Source organism: Phaenicophaeus curvirostris, chromosome 6 (genome assembly GCF_032191515.1).
Source record: "Phaenicophaeus curvirostris isolate KB17595 chromosome 6, BPBGC_Pcur_1.0, whole genome shotgun sequence".
Taxonomy (NCBI): Eukaryota; Metazoa; Chordata; class Aves; order Cuculiformes; family Cuculidae; genus Phaenicophaeus; species Phaenicophaeus curvirostris.
The window spans coordinates 6,184,010-6,198,309 of NC_091397.1; the positions used below are offsets into that span (position 1 = coordinate 6,184,010).

The window sequence follows — 14,300 nt, forward strand, 5'->3', positions numbered from 1 at the left end:
GCCATTTCCCCTCATCCTATCACTACATGCCTTTTTACAAAGTCCCTCCCCAGCTTTCTTATAGGCCCCCTTCATGTACTTGAAGGCCACTGTAAGGTCTCCCATGAGCCTTCTCTTCTCCAGGCTGAACAACCCCCACTCTCTCAGTCTGTTCTCACAGTAGGGCTGTCCCAGCCCTCTGATCATTTTTGTGGCCCTCCTCTGGACCCATTCCATATACTTCTTGCGTTTGGGATTCCAGAACTGGACGCAATACTCCAGGTAAGGTCTCATTAGAGCAGAGAAAGGGGGAGAATCATCTCCTTTGACCTGCTGGCCCCACTTCTTTTGATGCAGCCCAGGATACGGTTGGCTTTCTGGGCTGCAAACACACATTGCCCGCTCAGGTTGAGCTTCTCATCAACCAATACCCCCAAGTCCTTCTCTGCAGGGCTCTCTCAATCACATCATCCCTCAGCCTGTGTTTGAAGCTACAGATTGCCCCAACAGTAGGTGTAGGACCTGTACGGTATCCATGTTGAATATATAAAAATATCTGCCCTTTTTTTTTCCCTGCAATATCCATCCACAGAAAGGTGGATATTTTTAAATACAAATAGCCAAAATCCTTATAAAAGCTGGCATACAAAATAGGACTGAGCTTTTGCATCTCAAAGGAGACTGAAAACAAAAACTTGACTAAGGCTCGTTTTTCATCTGTGAAATAAGGGATTCCCAAAATCAATAATCCAAGCAAGATTAATTGGTAGGTTGCAACAGATTTTGGTATTTGGTGCAGATTTTCATCAGTAGAATTGTAAGTATTGCTTCTTGTTTTATAAATGAGTCACTGGGATATATGAAAGAGGAAGAAAATCTGATAATGATGCTAATGCTCTTCTGTATATACATATATAAGGGAGTATGAAACTATCTCATATTGACCTTCATGGGTGTGAGACTTATTAGAAAAAACATCGAGGAAGAAGAATGCTAATACATTAATTCAACCAACCTGGCCCTTTGAAACCATCTTTATACCTTTTGTTCTAATTGTTTTTTCCAAGTCAGAGATATTTCTCTAAAATTATCGTTTAAGCATTGACTTCTCTATATAAACTAACAATATGAACTATTTTTAATAGGATCCATAGTATATATGTGTGTATATATATTATTTGTGAAGATGATACTAATGGATTGTTTGTTGAGATTTGGTTGTAGTCCTGGGACTGACAAGAAGGTGAATTTTCAAAATAAAAACTGCAGCCCTGTAAATACAGTAGGGATCAGTAGGATGAAATACTGCACGTGTTTGGTACTATATCTGTCCTTGGTTAAAAGTGTAAGTAGGGTTTTGTCAGTGGTTAAGTTCTTGCTAATAGCTGGCTAGTTATTAAAAATCTAGGAGACAATGAGTCAAATTTAATTGGACAAGAGTGTGCAGAGTTAGGTACAACCTAATGTGTCTTTTTTTATTAATGTCACTGTGCAAGTTGTCTGGATGTCATTGAAAGGGTAATAACGAAAGAATTCTTTCTAGCATGACCTGAGGGAAGGGCAAGGTTTTAATATTAAGATAGACCAGGTGGTACAACTTTGATGCATTATTCATTACTCCTAAACATCTTATACTTTTTTAAAAAAATAAATCTTATTTTTCCCCACTAAAATTAAGCAGTGAGCAGTTCATTCTAACAGTTGCCTCTAGAAATAGCTTGTTAGAAGGGATATGTGAAACAAACAGCTAGTCATGACAGCCTTAACCTTCTTAGGAAGTGTACAATATTTAAGACACAGATTTATCTTTTCCACGTACAATGCATATTCATATCTGCACTTCTACACCTAGCGCACATATGACAACATGATCTGTGACTTCCCAAGGAGATATGCAGAAGAATACATCTGGAAACTCAATATAATAAAGAGGCTTGGATGCCAGTTTCCTACCTTTTGGGGTCTTGTGGAACAATAGGAAGTTCCTTATAGTCAAAGAACTCCTGCTTTTGGTCTCCTGCTACCATTGCACATTTCCTCCTGTTCCCAAAAGTCAGCTTAGCTGGCTCTCTCTCTGTTAAACATCTCTAAATCCAATAAAACCACTGGCCTACATTTGCCAAGGAGAATCTCCAACAGATATGGATCTACTCCATCAATTTGACTGTCTAGAAGGTCTTTCCCAGCTGAAATGATTCTATGATTCTGTGATTCGCTGAAAAGGAGAGTCAGATCTGTTGGTTTTTTTCATCTCTCAACATTTTTCTTTCTTTGCTACTACTTAAGTCTCTCTTGTTCTATATCTGGGTCTCCAGATTCCATGTATTATCTTTTCTTCCTCCTGTTTTATTTTGATCATTTCTAGCCAGACTCTTGCTTGAATAGTTCTTGTTGAATATGGCCCAAATCTGCCCATCCTCTATTTTTCTTCTACCTAAAGTGCATTTCCTTTCTTTTTGGCTTGTTCTGGCCTTGATTATAGTAATTCCCTCTTTGACCATGTATCTCTGCTGTAGTCTTCCTTGTTTCATACTTTGAGCAAATCTCCTCCTCTTCCTGCATTGTGTTGTCTTTGTGCTTTTCATGGCATCTTCTACAAGCTCCATCTCATCATGTATCTTGACTTGACACTTCCTATACACAAGCAAATTCCAAGTCTCTGTCCTGAATCTATTTGAAGTCCTTGTAATTATTTCAATGTAATTTTTTTTTACTAAGCTATTTTTTAATACAGAAGCTCTGCTTCCTGTGGGTCATAGTCGTATTTTCTCATGAAAATAGTACATCCTAACTGATCTTAGGGTTTTGATTAAGCATACTTGATATTTTCCATGCTGAATTTTCATGGAGATGAAAAGAGGCATATATAGTTGTCTTCAGGGATGGATGTTTTTCAGGCAGCTCTGTTCTCAGTTTGAGCCCATTCCCATCTGTTCGCTGCCTCCTCCCCATCACCAGTTACCTTCTCTTTCTGCCCCCTCCTGCCCCCTATACTCAGTTGTTGCAACTGCAAAACCAAGAGCACTCTCATGCTCCTTGTGCATTGAACTCCTTTCTGTTGGTGCTTCTTCCAGGAAGACTGCCATGTCCCTTCTTCTCTCCTGTAATTCTTGTCTCCTGCATTTAAATGTCATGCCATCGCATTTCTGGGAGGTTCAGCAAGTGCAAAATACCTGCTGAAGTCTCTCTGCTTCAAAACACAGGTAGGTGGCTGCACCTATAATCTGGCTAGGGCATGAACTCAAACATGATGAGTGCCCATCCTCTGTCTTGGTTAGCACATTCCCTGGCCATGCCATCCCAGGTAGTGCCTGGGCATTCAGAGGACAGTCCTAGCTGGGGACAGAAGCCAGGAAGCAATCCTACCTGGGGCAAGAGTGGGAAAGGAAGGTCAGCTGCTTACCCTCGGGGATGAAGAACAGGTCTTAGCTTGCCTTTGTTTACTACTGTAGATGCAATTTTTAGATCATAAAATGGACTTGCTGCCTAGCTCTTGATTCCTTTCTCTCTCTCTAGCAGACTGGCAGTGAGCATAAGCTCATAAAAAAGCTCTTAGGGACAACTTACACCACTGACTTCCTCCTTTGCTTCCCCAGTTTTATGTCCGTCTTATGCTAAAGAAGATTTTGAGCAAACCCATTTGCTGGGATTTCAGCCAGACACACAGAATACAATTAATAAAAACGATTGTTTTCAAATTTCCACATCAGCAAAATACCTTGGTAGTTCCTGATATAAGAAGGTCATCAAACATGAACTCAATGGTTGGACTCGATGATCCGGTGGGTCTCTTCCAACCTGGTTATTCTATGATTCTATGATTCTATGAAAGAAGAGACTGCTTTGATCACGTGGTTGAGCACAGACTTTATTTGAAGGATGCTGCTAGCCAGTCCTCCACAAAATGCTTTTCATATGTTTTTAGTAATGCTTCTCTATAAAACACGGCTCAGAGCCAGCTTCATCCTCTAGACATATGCTGTGGGAAGATATGACACCCACCTCCTTTCCTTCCTTGCAAAAAACAATGTTATTGGCTTGGGGCTTTAGGAAACACTAAACCTGTAGAAGTAGCCACGGCTAAACCAGAGACCAAAGGGGACAGGCTGCTGGTTGGGGCACCATGGGAACCAGGAGCAGATGATGGCAGAGGAAATGGGTGATGTTTTAGTATAGCAGTAAAGCATGTGTGTCAGCACTTCTTGCCTTGCAGCTGAAGAGTGGCTCTGATTTTGGACATATAACTGGTACCACTACTGGTAAACCCTCCTGCCCTGTTTCTTTAATACAAGATAGAGCTTTGTTCTACTTCTGAGTCATTTGTCTTCTCTAGCAGAGGTATGTGAAAGCTGCCAGCCTGACCACACACTGTGAAGGCAGGAGTTTTCATACTATGCAACAATACTTGTAGAAGTCTATTTTGTAGCTTTCCTGAAAGAGGCCCACCTGGCTGACAGACAGCTCTGTGTCTCTAATCTGCCCTCCAGGAATCTGCACTTGCAAAATGCAAAAATCAGAACCTCCTTACACCCCTCAAATTCACTAAATAATCATCCTTTTCACATTTCACGTAGTATGAAAGTGTGATTCCACAATGGAGCGCAAGTTATAATATTAAACCTGGGAAATGCATTAGAAAATAACTTCTAAGGAAATAATGTTCCCTTCCCTATTAAAAATAAAAAAAAGAAGAAGGAAAGGCTAATAGTATTTTTTTTCTTGAAACACTGATTTAATTTTCTAGTCTCTGGGCCTACCCTCGTATTGATTTTACTTTGGTGTAATATATTCGATGCAGGAAAGTAATTTCTCGCTGTGGCCATTTTTACTGGTTTTCTTTCTCTGCTAATCCAATTCCAGGGATTTTTAACCCTTTGGTTCTCTGTGGATTATATTTCCCCATATTTTCTGCCGTATGTGAATGGAAATTACCTCTTTCTCTCGATCTTCAGTCCTGACTGCTTAAAGGACATGATGACCTGTAGGTGACTGAATGCAAATCTTAGCACAGCCTTTGGTCATGGATAAATGCCCCTGTCTCCAGGGAACTGTAGGATCTGAGTTTTAAAGAGATGACTCCAAGGTCTTTTCCTACTTTGACGGAGTAGTATCCTCCACATAAGACCAGGTTAGGGCTGGTGTGGTCTCTGGGTGAAAACTGCAGAGTTTAAACTTCCCAAATCAGGTTTTTTTTCTTGGGTCTAGTAATTGTAGAGCAGCTGCTGAGGTGGCATTGCAGGTGAGTAGTGAAAATTTTCAAGGCATAATATAATCTTCAAGTCATGGTTTAGTAGGCATGGTGGTGTTGGACTGACAGTTGGATCTTAGAGGTCTTTTCCAAATTTAATGATTCTAGGGTTCTATGGGTGTTTCTCACCTGTCATCACTCCTTGCTGGAAGCAGCAATAATGAAGATTCTCAAGTGTTTATGGTCAGTCCAAACGTGTGCAGTCTATCTTGCTTTCTAATTGTCTTGACATCCCCATCACCGTGATAGCTAAATACTTTTGTTGGCTGAGCACAAAGGTAATTGTCTCTTATCTTGTAATCCAGAAATTTTCCATAGTTTTCCTAATCCTTTTGGAAAATCTTGAGCCTTTAACATTGTGAACACAGCTGTCTTGGTTGGAGAGGTTTGCAACTAGAATTGTCTGGTAGCATTTTTTGTCTGTCTAGACAGTGGGTTGAGAAGTCCACAGCAGCTCTCACAGAGCTCTTGCTATGCTGGTGAATTAGTGTTGTTTTGATATCTGATGTCTGATTCCTTCAGGAATATGTCGGGGGTTTTTTTATGCTGTGTCTTTAGTAGTTGAAAGAATCTGCTTCCACTCACCAAACCACTCTCCTCTCTTGTGTAGGACTTGGAGACTGTGATTTTCAGATCACGAAGTACTTTTTTTCCCAGAGACTTGTCTTCTGTTATTTCTAAGAGACTTCCTTTCAAAAAATACTGAGAGTCATCAGCTAAAATAAAAATATCTAAATTTATTTCACTGGTGCTTGACAAGCACTTGAAGCAGGACAGGTTGTGTGCATGTTTATAGCCATGTACGTAGAAAACAAATCAAAAAGACTTGGCAACATGAGAGATCCACCAGGTTGTGGTAAGAAGTGTCATGAGTTGTCTCACATCTGTTTCAGGGTGACAGTGACATAGGTACCCTAACTCTGCATGGTTTTGCAATATTGCAAAGCCTGGGGATGAAGAGAGACAGAATCTAATGGCTCGTCGTGGTGAGAGGGGAGCTGAGGAAGTGAAAGCAGGGAGGAGTGAATTGCAGCTTGAAATGACCTCAGAAAACTCCTATGTGACACAAAGATGCTGTGAAGTGTAATTAATGGGCTTAATCTACCCTTCCATTACTCAAGGAGATTTACTCCTATGTAAAGTGGCGAGAACAGCACCAAGGAATATGTCCCATTAATTATACATATCCCTTTAAACTCTGAAGTGAGGAATAGGGTGACCATTCCCCCACCTAGACACACACCATCAAACAAGAGCGAGCACAGATGCCGTCCAGCATCACTTCTCTGCCTTTCACTGCTTAAACACAATGGGCTGCTCAGAGACCACTGAAACTGCAGAGAAGCATAATGTAAATACCAGAAGTGGAGAATGGTCAGCAAAACTCCTGGAGTTACAGTAAATATCACAAAAAACCACTCATGGAATAGGGGCAATGTTCATCTCACCTGGTATAGCTACAGCTGTATCAGCTATTCTACCTATTCACAGTCAACAGAGAGAAAAGGCACTCTGTTTCATTTGACCTGGTGCAGCCATCAGTTTTAGGATGGGACATGTTGGGCTCTAGCTCCTCTGACCATATAGATCGGATCTAGTCTGTTTCCAGAGGGAACCCTAGATGCCACTGACTTCCCCAAAGGGAGTGCAAGTGCCAGCCATGCCCCAAAGCTGCATTTTTCAAGCATGCTGTCTTGTGAGTTGTGCTCTGCACAAGCAGGGGAAATGCACATTAGCTGTGACGCTAGGGGAACGAATCAGGCTTTGTTCTCTTCTTTCTTAGGGAAAATGGAAATAATTTACATTAAATCACAGAATTTTTAGCTGTTTTTTTTATTTGCATATGAGTGAATTATTTGTACCATGTTACTTACATTTTATTTTTCCTGTGGAGAACATCCACTCTCATTGCCATCACAAAGCAGTTTAGGGAACTTACATGGGAAATAAGCTGAATTTGGTTCATTATTTTTATTAATTTCCTTTTTATTTTATTGTATTTATTTACATTCTTGTTTTTATTTAAACACATTAACCATTTATTGAATTGAACAGATTAATGTGTAGTTGATAAGAAAAAAAAATTCCTGTTACAAAAAAGCTGAGACTGTAGTGCCCCACAAACCTCTCATCTACAACTTCTAGCCTGCTTTGTAGGATCAAACACAGCCCACTTGGGAAGATGTCTGGCTGCAAGGCAGGAAATCCATATTCCTATTTCCATGTGTTTTCCTCCCTGCTCTTGAGGAAGAAACATGAAGGAGATCAATTTTGCACCAACTTGCGTTCTCTCCCACCTGCCCTTGGCCACAAGGCATACATGCCATTCTTGTGGTATCATGATCACTTCAACAGTGAGAAACTAAGATATCACGAGAATGGGATTATGGGATTAACTACAGGATAAAGAGAAACTGGGCTGGGGGGATATAAGCTTCTTAACCAAGCACAAATAGCCGAAATAATAGAAAAGGGAATATAGAAAATAACTGATCATGTAAATTGCTTTTTGCAGGAGCACTCTCTCTTGCTAAATTTTTCTCTGGGATGAAAATGTACAAAGGGTTGGAAAATACACATCCAAGGAAAGAAATAATCTTTTAGTAACAGAGAGATGGAATAGATGACCTATTACTGCGAGTCTCTGGCTTAAACTTAAATGTCACACTTCCTTGTTGCAGTGAAAACTCCTCTATGAGCAGTTTTTCTTTGCAACTTCATGGATTTTGCTACAATAAACAAAATTAAGTTATTTATAAATATTGTATCAGGCTTATTAGAAGACATCAAGGTCTCAAAGAGAAACTGCATTTCCCTGTCTGTGCTAGCTAAAGAACAGTGCAGATACCCACTGCCATCAGAAAACGAAAAGGAAGGAAGAAAACCAGTTTCTTCCTCTGGTCAGGGAGTGTCTGAAGAGCTTCTTGCTGGTCTGTATCTAGAAGGCACCACCGGAGAAGTTGTTTGAATAGACTGAGATGTATGGGTCCTGTTTTATATGCACAAAAAGTTTTAGATGAGTAGTTGATGATCATGGCAGGTGCCTTACCATACTGCTCTACTTGGGCTTTTCTATGCAGCTGAATGACAACAGGGACAATGTACTACCACAGGGATAAGATTTGTTTTAACTGCTTTCTTTTTTCCGTGGCAGAATTCACTGATGTAGCATGTTCTCTGCTCTGGACCCTGTTGTAGAAAAACATGCTTAGCTGGTGCCTACGAGATTCTTCTTCTACAGGGAAGCACATCTAGGTGATGCAGGTCCCTCATAGCTGCCCTCAGCTGCCTTTGCTGTCCTCCATATCCTACCGTGGAGATGACAGTTCACATCTGCAGGCTGCATATCTTCAGTTATTTGAAGGGTCCTGAGGGCTTACAAGCAAATAAGCGTTCATGAGAGCAGCTCCTGAACTGTTCTGCCTTATAAGCTTTCTGCCTGAAAAGATGAACCCATCTCTGTCTCCAACCTACTAGAATCTGTCCTCTGTGGTCCAGGAAGATCTAGCCTTAGTTGCTGCTCAGTGTGAAGTTCATTAAACTTCAAGGAGAGGAACAGACTAGGGGTTCGAAAAGTAAACTCCCTCGTTTTTTGGTAGTGTGCAGTCAGGGCACTCCCTTCCACAGGAAAAGCCATACAGGTCATCTCTTATTAGATATTCTGCAGTCAAACAAGACCAGTAGCTGAGGACCTCACTTTGGAGACACCTTAACCCTGCCACTGAACTTGTGCAGGTGCAACATCTTTCTCGCTCCTAGCTAAATGAACTATAGAATTACTTTCGATCTACTGAGAAGTGGTTTTAGACTTCCCAGTGGGTTTTCAGCCTACATTCAGTGCAGTATGTGACCCCAGTGAGAGTGCAGGGCAGCAAACACATTGCTGAATCAATTCACAGGGGTGCAGGAGGGCTGCAGAGGCTGGACACCATTTAACTGAGTGACAGGTGGAAGGTTAAATACATAAAGTTTTATATCCCTCAATTTTTGCCAAATCAAGGTATATACAAGAATGCGAGGGCAATGAGGGAGTAGTCGCATGCTTTTGCTCCAGAAGTATTTTAACTTCAGTACTAGAGTTTGCAGACAGATACTTTTAAAAAGAATTTGATCAGGAGGTGTCATCTGAAATTACACTGTCTGTTTTTGTATTGTGATGGCTAAAACAAAAGGAGGCAGTGGAGCTGGGGCATTCAGACCACAATCGATCGTGGCAGTATACATGGCTCCCAGCATCCACCAATAGCCCCTGCCCAGGGCTCCCTGGGGAGGAGGGATCCTTCCAGCAACCTGCTTTCTCCACATGGCTGGGGAGGTAGCGATTAGCTGCGAGGCTTCGTGCCTCTATTCTCTTCACTTGCTTCGACTGCAGAATTGAGGCAGCACTTTTTGCTGTGTCTCGCTTTCTACCTGTGTGCTGCAGCTGTGCCCAGGGTTCAGCTGAAGCACCCATGCTCTCCTCTTACCTGGTGAAGGTTGCCTGGTTATAAAGGTTAGCAGTCACTGGCCTGGAGCATGGAGTAGCAGACTGACACCAAGAAGGATTTTCTGTTCACCTGGCTGAGTTTGACAATTCAAACTGATGATCGCCTTAGTCATATAATTTAGTTTTAGGTAGTTCTGCAAGGAGCAGAGGATTAGACTAGATGTTCCTTATGGATCTCTTCCAACTTGAGAGATTCTGTGATTCTGTGTTGGTTGTTTGGTCTCTATTAATTAGTGCCCTAACTTTAATCTAGCTGTGAGATACTAAATCCAAACTAGCCTAGGCTTCAATAGGCACCACCAGATATTGTTCTTAAGCATCTCCTGCCATGCCAGACTGTCTCCATCATCTACAGACATTTAAGGAAGTGTCCTCTATCTTAAGTACCTCAGGGAATCAACTGACATTAGGCAGGATGTATCTGATCCTTTGTGCCTTATGATGGCATAACCAGAGTCACTAGCTTTGGAAAGGAATTAAAAGTGTAAAAAGCCTATGAAATCACGCTGTACTGTCATTAGGGTAAATACTTAACATCATTATACCAAAGGAGTTGGAGTTTCTTTGAGTGTGTCATTTGATTCCTGACCTGAAAAACCAAAAAAAATTGACCTGCTTTAAGAGACTGACTGCTTGGTGTCACTGGAAAGCAGATTTCTTTTTAAGGGGATCCATATGGACATACAAATCTGCCATTGCTTTTGAAAACTGGATTAGTCTTTAGTTCGCTTTTACTTAACTGAAAGCATTGCGTTAGCAACCAGGAGGACTGGATATTATTAGTAACCTTTTACAGGAATTGTGATGTGTCATGGGTTGAGCGTATATTTTTCTGGAAAATGCAGTGCGCAGTGAAACAGGGAAGAATAAGTAAACATAAAGTGCTTATACAGCAGTTCACTCTATTTGTACACCCAGCAATACACCTCTGAGGTTACCTGCTCATAAAGGAAGGAGGGAATGATATTTGAGGTTTATTTTTGGCTAAAAGCAAAGTGCAAATAGCTCTTTGTGCAAAATGTCAGCTGCCTTTCTCAGAAGCAAACAGCATTGCCTTAATAATCCATGGTAAATAACAACACTAGGAATGTTACCGCCTATTAGATACACCTGCAGGTGTATCTGGATAAACTTACGTAACTGTAGTTTGACACACAAAATAAATGCAGAAAAGTAGAAGAATGCGTTTCAAACAACTTATTCTGTGAACAGCAGAACGTATGAAGTATAGGATGAAATTCATCTTCAGATAACAAAATTTGGGTGCCTATGTGGAGGTATTCCTGTATGGGGAAGACATCTGAGCTACCACTGCAGTGCAGAAATCTAGGTCTTAACTCAGTTTTGTATAGCACCACTGGGGATACTGTAGTGTATCCATCCTGGCCTCCAACTAAACATGGGTGTCCTATAATAGTGTGTCATGTTGGCTCGCTGCCTCAGGATAACTTGGGTGTGCTAGGGTCACTTGGCACTAGATGACTACCTACTGGCAGCTGCATGCAGCCCTAATGCGGTCACCTGTATTTGATCAGGCTCCACTGTCTACGTGGATTTCTTTTGATTAAAATGAGGCTTAGATGCCACATTAGACCCCCAAGATTTGTGTTCAAATCTGAGGTAGCTGCCATCCTTGAAACATGATTGAGTTCCCTGAACACTGCCAGTGTGTTGCCTGCTGCAATACCCCATTGTGTCCCAGCTGGATGATAGTTTGGGATTTAGAAGGATATATGTCTCCAGTAGGTCTGGTACAGATGTATCAGATAACCTCAAACAATGTTAAGGTAATTGAATTGAACCTATGAAGTCCATATATATGTGTATATATATATAAAGATTTTTATACTGGATTTCTTTATCTTTCCTTTCTTCCTGCTCCCTCCCATGTCCCTAGGTTGCCACTTGGTCTGAGCTCTGTCTGCATTGGTGGCCTGGGCAGTGTCTCTACATAAATGCTTATTTGCAAGACACTTGTAGCAATGTGGTTATCTCTAAGGTGCCATCTCTCTGTCAAACTTGGTTGAAAATGGCTAAAGTGATTCTATCCATGACTCCTTAACAAACGGGCTCCCACCTGCTTGGCAGTAGACTCAGCGCTCGGGTTTTCAGCAACCTGCCAGACAACATCACTTACAATTCTTCTGAGTGGGTTATGAAATGAAAGATTGATTCATACCAGATCACCACAATGATTCAGAGGAGACCCACAGAAGCTGTCAGTGACACTCCAGAACGATGGACCACCTGAGAAACAATTAGCTTTATTCTCACTTTTCTTCAGAGCAGGGTAGTGCTCATTACAGCAAGAGGTTATCCAGTAGTTCATAATGGACATGGGCATCTGCTGCGCTACCAACTGCTTTCATTTATAGTCATGGTGATTGCAAAAGAGTACTTTATGAAACAGTACTTACAGGACACTTCAAATATAGTGTCACCAGAGTGATTAAGACTTGGCTAGTTTTCAAATGTCTAGCTATTATTCTGGATATCTGAAATAAGGGGAAACAAGCTAGGGGGATGATAGCAAAAGCTTGTAGCTCTTTGATAAGGCCTGGTGTACTGTTGCTGGTGTTGATACATTTAGACTGGTGATTTTGGTCTAGCAGCCTTTATCAAATATATTCTTAAAAATACTTTATCAAAAATCCTATCAGAAAGCCAGAAGCCAGGGAACTTGCAAGTATTTCTGGTTGCATTGAGAGATGACAGGGGAAATATCTTCACAAAGTCCATTTTATTGCTAAAACTGCGGAAGTGCTGCAGCACTGATCTCTCCCTTGCCATACCACAGAGCTGGCACACACCCACCTTGTACAGGTGGCAGATAAGTTGGTACTAGGCAATTTGGTCCTAGTTTATTTTGGGTAAATATATTTTAGCTGATAGTAGTTTGAGTCACCTTTGTCCCATTCCCATCATCTCAGGCATCTACCTCTGGTGTGAGCTTCTTGCTCTTGTCAATCCAGCACAAAAGCTATAATTCATTCCTTCTCAAACCACAAGCAGGTGTAATATCCCATGCACAGCAGCTGGTGATCAGTCTGCAAGTTGTATTACTAGGAACAGCCTTCTAGAAGCTGGTTTTATTTATTGGATATAATTGTATTTATTGGGGGGAGGAAAAGAAGGTAAAAGGAGGTTTAAATCATCAAATACGTCACCCAAATATATAGTTGTATCTAATCTTGCAGTGCACTACCTGCAAAGGCAGACAATTCTGAAGTTGCAGGAACAAGAGGAAGCCAGTTTACAGTCTCCAGTTCAGTTTGGATTTCCTCATATATCAGTGAAAACCTTCAAATATTTTTTTTTCCTGACTAGGGGCAGCATTTCCAGGACCAAGCCCGCTTTGGGGGTGAGCCCTGCTCAGATTTGACTGCATTAATCCTGGTTCGGATGGCTTGTTTTTGCCTGGAGGGAAAAGGTTTTGAAACCATATGCCCTCTTAGGTGTTTATTCAGAGTCAGAATAGATTTTCTTCATGGTTCAGAGGCTATTCAAGCCAAGACTATCTGTGAAAATACGTACAAATATTTAGAAATGTGTCCGAATGTATTATTTGGTTTAAGTGCCATGTATATATATATCATGTTCATAGAACCATAGAATGGCTTGGGTTGGAAGCGACCAGTAAGCGTCATCTAGTCCAACCTCCCTGCAGTGAGCAGGGACATCTTCAAATCAATTGGGTTGCTCAGAGCCCCATCCAAACTGACTTTGACTGTTTTCACAGACGGAGCACCTACTACCTCTCTGGGCGATCTATTCTATCATTTCACCACCTTCATTTTAAAAAAGATTTATTTCTTATATCTCTTCTGAATCTCCCATCTTTAAGCTTAAGATCATTCTCCCCTTGTCCTATCGCAACAACTCCTGCTAAAAAGTTTCTCCTTATCTTTCTAACAAGCCCCCTTTAAGTACTGGAAAGCTGCTAGAAGGTCTCCTTGGTTCCTCTTCCCCAGCCTGAACAACCCCAACTCTTTCAGCCTGTCCTCATAGAAGAGGTTTTTCATCCCTCTGATCATTTTTGTGACTCTTCTCTGGACTCTTTTCAATAAGTCCATGTCTTTGCTATGCTGAGCACTCCAGAACTGAACTCAGTGCACCAGGTGTGGTCTCACCAGAGCAGAGCAGAGCAGAGGGGTAGAATCACCTCCCTTGACCTGCTGGACGCACTTCTTTTAATGCAGCCCAGGATACAGTTGCCCTTCTGGGCTGTGAGCGCACATTGCCTGCTTCTGTCCAGCTTTTCATCCCCCAGTATGCCCAAGTCCTCAACAGGACTACTCTCAATCCCTTCATCTCCAAGTCTGTATTGATACCCGGGATTGCCTCGACATAGGTACAGGACCTTGCACTTGGCCTTGTTGAACCTCATGGGGTTCACACAAGCCCACCTCTCAAGCTTGTCCAGGTCGCTATATATTATGTACCATGAAATAGAAATAACTTTATTTACCCTGAGTAAAATCCAAAATGGTCCTGAAAGCATTCTTTCTATAGTCTTTTTCTACATCTAAGCGGTACCTTTTTGCATGTCAATTAGTGTTGCAATTAGTATTTTCTCCAAGAAAGAAT

General features: G+C 41.4%; 1 protein-coding gene across 5 annotated transcripts in view; it reads left to right on the top strand.

Annotated features, from left to right (window-relative positions):
* LOC138721814 (sodium channel protein type 5 subunit alpha-like) overlaps nt 1-14,300 on the top strand; it is a 217,609-nt gene that overhangs the window by 129,993 nt on the left and 73,316 nt on the right. The gene's annotated exons all lie outside the window — the stretch shown is intronic.